Genomic DNA, 7,591 nt, shown 5'->3' with positions numbered 1-7,591 from the left:
ATATCCGTGCCTTGCCTCGTGCATCGTCTCGATTTGCGTGCTAACCTCAAAATTTGCACGAGTCTCTTCAACTTCACCCTAAAAGTATCTTAATCACCATAATTATTTAAATAAACATTAAAACCTATTTTTCCACAATTTCTAACATTTTCTATAATTTTCTCACTATTTCTTCATATTTTTCCTCAATAAATCCAGAATAAATATTTCTAAAATATTTCCTCGAATATTTCACTACAAAAATTCATAAAATAATATTTTAGAATTTCTAAAATTTTCTAGAGAATTTTACTCACCTTGACTTAGCATCTCCGACTTCTCGATAAGCGTGCCATATTCCCGAAACGCGTGCCCGGGCTGATTTTCTCACCAAAATCTCCGGGATATCACCGAAACATAATTTCCTATTTTTCGGGATTTTTTAGGATTTTTCCCATCATTTTACTATTTTTTCTTCTTTTTCTTTCTTTTTTCTCTTTTTCTTTTTTTTTTCTTTTTCTTTTTTTTTTCCCTCAACTTCATCTTCTTCCTCCTCTCACCCCTACCATGCGCCTGCAACTTCTTCTTTCCTTCCTCCTTCTTTTCTTTCTTTCTTCTTCTTCTTCTCTTTTTCTTCTTCCTTCTCTTTTTCTTCTTCTTCCTCTTCCCTTCTTCTTCTTCCTTCTTCCTTCTCTTCTCTCCCTCCTACGTGAACAGCCTCTGTTTCATCTCCTTCCCACAGCCGCCACCACTGCCAATGCCTCCGTCCGCCTCCGCCGCTGGCCACCCCAGCCTCCTGGTCGCATCCGCGCCGGCCACCATTGCGGCCTCCTCCGTCGCGGCTACTGCCGCGCTCGCACCTGCTGGCTATGCATCGGCCATGGCTGATTGAACTAGCCACTTCCGAGGCTTTCGGCCGCCCACGCCATCACACCAGCCTCCTTAGCCTCGCCGCTCGACGTCCATGCCTCCGCCGGCCTTCGACTTAGCTGCTACTGTCGAACACGGCCACGGCCGTGGCCCCCTGCTCACAGCCATGGCCACTCGAGCTTGCTGGAAGCTCGCGGCCATTGCTGTCGCGAGCTGGTTGCTTCCAGCTCTTTCTCTCTCTCTAATTGCCCAGCCCAAACTCGATCTTTCCCTCTCGATCTCCCTCTGCCTCTCCCACTTTCTTGTTGCTCTGAATTTGGCCAAATGCATCTCAATTTATAGGCGAGCTATGTACGAGATGCATACATATATATATTAGATCACATTAATTGCACAATCTCTCAAATTCGGCTGCCATATCTTCTTCCTCAAATCTTGCTGCCGCAATCTCCCAATTTTTAGCCAAAAATCTCGCCCATTAAAGCTTCACAAAAGCTGCCTCTGCCATTCACGCACCTATGCACATGCATATATATATATATATACAACTATTTATTACACTTTAAATTAAGAGAAATTATACATTAAATCCCAATTTTATCATAATATCACTTGGGAAACTCCATAATTTCAATTATACCCTCAAACACTGGATTAAATTGCATTTTAACACTGAAAACGCAAAATTAATAATTTCGAAGCTTAGTTAAAAGAACGATTTCGCCCCAGTGTCCTCACCGGGTTGTCGTTTTATTCTAAAACCACTGAAGGGTTGCTCACCGCACAAAACCGATGCCCCTCCTAGGGGTCCGTTGATTTTTCGGGAGCCTCCTACAACGATTCGGTTTTTTAGCCTAAATGACAGCTGTATTTTAGCTGTACCGAAAATCGTTCCGAATTCGATTTCTTTCGATACCATAAATCCTATCTCGATATGCTCGTCAAGACCATATAATTTTCCTTAGATACTTTCATTCCAAGGCATTCCTTGCAGTCAATTTGGTACTTATAACTGCTATCAACCAATTTTTCGATATTCTAAACTCATTAAAATTACGTGGCAACCTTATACAAACATGGGGTATTACATTCTCCCCTCCTTATAAAAATTTTGTCCTCAAAATTTGCCACATATTCTAAATTTAATAAAATTCCATCCTTGGTCCCCAAGCCTCGACTCGAGCTCCTATCCCAGTCAGTACACATATTGTAATAAGCGTGCAACTCTCATATCCACGTTATCGATTTTCAATTTACTTTTCACTAAGTCATCCAATCGATATTCTTATTCTTGTCACTTCTCTAATTCCAATTTCCTACGATGTCATCTATCTTGAACTAATTAATCATGCTTTGATAATCTTCCAACCTTAGCACAAAAGTCCCTGATCTCGATACATCTTGACTTTTATCAAACTGATCCTTAAAGAAATATTTTTATGTCATCAAACTATTTCACGAACTCTTGGATCCAAAAACATCACAGTTATACGTCATCACCTATTCTTGAAACTAGCTATGCCTTACCTTAGGTCATTTCAAACTTAATCATTGCTTAATCTTTACTCGAGCCAACCTATTCGAGGTTTCTTTTAACTGTTGTTTCCTCATTCTCGTAGGTATTTATCACCTGATATAACCTCAAGTTTCTGACAATTGACCATAATCATCTTCTAATCATTATCTCATCAAGAAATGTTTACAGTTAATAGATTCTATCTGTCTCCAAATCTTCTTTCCGTTTAATATCGACCGAAATCTAACGTTGTCTTCCAAGTCTAGCAATACTAATATCCTTACATCGCTTGCTCCTTTGTTACTTGGTCGCCAAATTAATATCCATTCATCCAATAATTTAAATAACTCCTCGCACCTTTTGAAGTGATCCTCAAATAACATTTTATATCATCAGATTAATCATTTGATCCTCAAATTTGTTTGAATTGATCCTCGAGTAATAATGTTTCATGTCAACTAACTTTAATCATGCTCGCTCCTTAAGGCACCATCTCATGCTAATTGACTATAATCATACTTTACCATAAATAAATCATCTGATTACTTTTCTCGTATCTGACCATCGACTTTTTTGACTTCCAGTAAACCGTAGGGCAAGTTCACTTGCCAACTTGCAATCTCTAGACTTGCTCCCTGACTCTAATGTCTAATCATCTTGACAATAGTGCTATCAACTTATTTGTATCATTCTAGCCTCTTAATCCACACAATTTATGACATCATTATTATCCAATCAAAAATCTTAGGACCATTTACTCTCAAGCATTACAATGAAGAGCGTCACACATAATCTTAATATTACTAGGGTCTACTTTACTCCTTGATTGTGCATCAACATCATAGCCTTTTGTAATTGTTTAATAATTCATCAAATTTGAGATAAAGATATCAACTCTTAATTATCACATCTTTGATAATTTATGTCCTCAATCAAGCCACTTATAGTTAAGCATCCAATAACCTCAAGCTATTATTGGCAATTAGAAAATAATTCTGATAAATCTTCCGAGAGCACATTCTGATATTTCTCTCACTTTCTCAACTTTCTCACAGCTTTTCATTGACCACAAGTGCCCGTACTACATATTGACAGGCTCCTTATTTTCATAACTTGCTTACATCACCTTAGTGATCGTCTAGCTACACATCTCCCGATTTGCCCATCAAGGTTATCTAGACTAATCGTTTAGTCATACGAGGGTTTCATTCTCTAAAATCGAAAATCTCGGGTTTCTAATCAATCTAGGTCTGCAACTTTTCTTACTGTGACCCGTTATCTTGGTACATCTGCCATCACTTGATTCTCTCAATCACATCTCATATTTGCACAATCTTCCAGACGACAATCCATAACTATACTGCTAGCTAGAGCAGACAGGTACCTTTGTCACCTACAGCACTCCAATCCTTTTTCTCTTTTTTTTTTTTCCTGAAAACTCTATAGTTTCCTCATGAATTCTCATATCCCTAATCAATTCTTCCAAAAATTATCAAGAATCCTAAACCGATTTATCTCCAGAAATTTTGAATCAGATCACGATATCTAGTTCCAATCATCTTCCGAGAACTTTATTTCCTTGCAACGATTGCTCTCAATCCACCATTCATCATGGTGCTTCCGAGTTCTTCTCGTCGGGTTGACCACCGACAATTTTACCTGATTCCACAGGTTTATGTGGCACATCGAACCGTAGTCACAATCTCTGTTGATTAGATCGCCTCATCATTCCTTTTACGGTCTATACGACCTATCAAACAATTCTTTCATTTTTCGGTATCCGAACTCTACTTTGAACCGAGGCTACCATCTCATGATCCCATTGCCCTATTAAATATCGCGGTATTCTATTCCTCGATCCTCGCACTGTTCGTCGTGTCACCTACTCCCAAGATGACTGCGAACCCTGATACAATTCTTTAAATAGGACACTCAGTCCATACTCAATCCATTTTATTTCGAGTTGATTCTCCGGCCTCAATCAATCACAGCTAGTGGCACACCTCGCATCCTAAACCATTGGGACTTAGACCCATACAAAATACAGACCCTACTGGGCTGTCCCAGATCTTCAGAATCTGATCGTCTCCCAAGCAGTCTACTATGATGCTTTGATCAAAGGGCTTCCCGTACCTTATCGCAAGCCATCTATTAACTATCTGCACGTGGGTCCCTAGACCCAGATTTGTTACTGCGAACACCGAACCAGTAGTGCCGTCACGCTGCTAGAGTTCCTTATCCCGTCTCTACTTGTCACATCGGTTACACCACTGGCAGCTCATCGATTAACACAACTCATACGCCATCATTTGACCATATTTGGCCTCTCGCTTGACTTAATCCGTTGGATCACTTATCTACACATTCTATTTTCGAGACACTAAATGATCCTCGAAATACTTATCATTCAATCCTAACTTAACATCTAGGCTATGTCACATCAAACTAATCATCCATGACTCAATTATTCTTAATAACTACTAGCTATCATATTCATCGCAAGGATTTCGACTAATGACCTCAAATCAACAGTCTCTAAATTTCTCGGATCCCTAATCATGGTTACCGAGTCAACCTTACATCCGAATCATATCATTGGATCCTAACTTCAATAGCTAGATTATTGTACTAGCTTCCATCAGGCTTTTATTATTCACGAAGAACAATAATCGTATATTGGAATAATGTCTGTACGTGAATAGTACACCAGGTAAATTCCCAGGAACGAGAGGTGGGTCACAAATGGACACACTTAAATACCAAGTCTTTTCTTAGCCAGAACTTGCCTAGACATGCACTCCCACTACACAACACTTAAATCCAGTAACCTCTAAGCCTTCAACCGACAATCCCCAAATTTTCAAATAGGGATCTCGTTTTATGAACCATGGATTTCTTTCCCTTAAGCCTCTACTTGGGGATCCTACTAACTGGTTCTGTCAACATCGGATCCTCTTAAGTCTCCAATTCGCCCTTCCCTAATTTCCAAATATGGTTTAACTCTAATTTCAACTATATCCGAGTCACTTAGGGCTTCCAATAAAGTTAAGCTCTGATACCAACTGAAATGCCCCGCTTTCCTGGGCGCGTTTTATAACTTGGGACAATAATTTTTTTCTTTTCAAACTTAATTCTAAACCATATCATACCTCGAATCCGTCCCAGAATTCCCATTCATTTATCTTAAAAGATAATTACTATACACATCAAATGCGGAAGCAAATATCGAAACCTGATATCTTAACATTAATCATCTTCAACATTCCTCAAAACGTTCAGAACCTAAAGTAGAAGAACTTAAATACAAGGGCTACGTAACATACATTTCATTCTTCATGCATTCTGATAAGTGCCATTTCATGCCTCATCTATTCTCGTATCTGCTACAATCTCCACCTGGAACGTTTGAATATTCCAGGGGCAAACCCTAAGTTAGATGATGAATCATCTAAGTAAGGGTACAGAAAACATATTTCGTGTATGAATGCAATGTCTTTTATCGTAGGTGTCAACTGCACCCCTCATGCTACCTACCATTTTTTCAGCCCCCTCTTTCGAAGTCGAGGTGTATGGGTGCACCCTTGGCAAAGTAGCGGTGCCAGTTCGTACTCCCTACGGCCTCAAATGAAAGTGATCAATGATATCAACGTGTATTTATGTATTTCATAGTCATGTCATGTATGCAGTCTACGTGATGGATTCATATCAGGGTATGTCAATATGATGAAAATATTTTCGAGGAACATAAACCACTTACCTTCTAGAGCTTATCGGGCTACCTTGATATCCGTGCCTTGCCTCGCACATCGCCTCGATTTGCGTGCCAACCTCAAAATTTGCACGAGTCTCTTCAACTTCACCCTCAAAGTATCCTAATCACCATAATTATTTAAATACACATTAAAACCTATTTTTTCATCATTTCTGGCATTTTCTATAATTTTCTCTCTATTTCTTCCTATTTTTCCTTAATAAATCCAGATTAAATATTTCTAAAATATTTTCTCGAATATTTCACTACGAAAATTCATAAAATAATATTTTAGAATTTTTAAAATTTTCTAGAGAATTTTACTCACATTAACTTAGCATCTCCGACTTCTCGATAGGTGTGTCATATTCCCGAAACGCATGCCCAGACCGATTTTCTCACCAAAATCTCCAGGATATCACCGAAACATAATTTCATATTTTTCGGGATTTTCTAGGATTTTTCTCATCATTTTCCTATTTTTTTCTTCTTTTTTCTTCATTTTCTTTCTTTTTTCTCTTTTTCTTTTTTTTCTTTTTCTTTTTTCTCTTCCCTCCATTTCATCTTCTTCCTCCTCTCGCCCCATGCGCCTGCAACTTCTTCTTTCCTTCCTCATTCTTTTCTTTCTTTCTTCTTCTTCTCTTTTTCTTCTTCCTTCTCTTCTTCTCTTTTTCTTCTTCCTTCTCTTCTTCTTCCTTCTCTTCTCCCCCTCCTACGTGAACAACCTCTGTTTCATCTCCTTCCCACGGCCTCCGCCACTGCCAGCTCCTCCGTCCGCCTCCGCCGTTGGCCACCTCGGCTTCCTGGTCGCATCTGCGCTGGCCACCATTGCGGCCTCCTCCGTCGCAGCTACTGTTGCGCTCGCACCTGCTGGCTGCGCATCGGCCATGGCTGATCGAACCAGCCACTTCCAAGGCTTTCGGCTGCCCACGCCATCACACCAGCCTCCTTAGCCTCGCCGCCCGACGTCCATGCCTCCGTCGGCCTTCGACTTAGCTGCTGCTGTCGAACACGGCCGCGGCCATGGCCGCTCGAGCTTGCTGGAAGCTCACGGCCATTGCTGCCGCGAGCTGGTTGCTTCCAGCTCTCTCTCTCTCTCGAATTGCCCAGCCCAAACTCGATCTTTCCCTCTCAATCTCCCTCTGCCTCTCCCACTTTCTTGCTGCTCTGAATTTGGCCAAATGCATCTCAATTTATAGGCGAGCTGTGTACGAGATGCATACATATATATATTAGATCACATTAATTGCACAATCTCTCAAATTCGGCTACCATATCTTCTTCCTCAAATCTTGTTGCCGCAATCTCTCAATTTTTAGCCAAAAATATTACGAGATGCATACATATATATATTAGATCACATTAATTGCACAATCTCTCAAATTCGGCTGCCATATCTTCTTCCTCAAATCTTGTTGCCGTAATCTCTCAATTTTTAGCCAAAAATATCAGCCATTAAAGCTTCACAGAAGTTG

The sequence above is a fragment of the Diospyros lotus genome, chromosome 15, assembly GCF_014633365.1.
Source record: "Diospyros lotus cultivar Yz01 chromosome 15, ASM1463336v1, whole genome shotgun sequence".
Lineage (NCBI taxonomy): Eukaryota > Viridiplantae > Streptophyta > Magnoliopsida > Ericales > Ebenaceae > Diospyros > Diospyros lotus.
Note: the sequence above shows the minus strand (reverse complement) of the source record.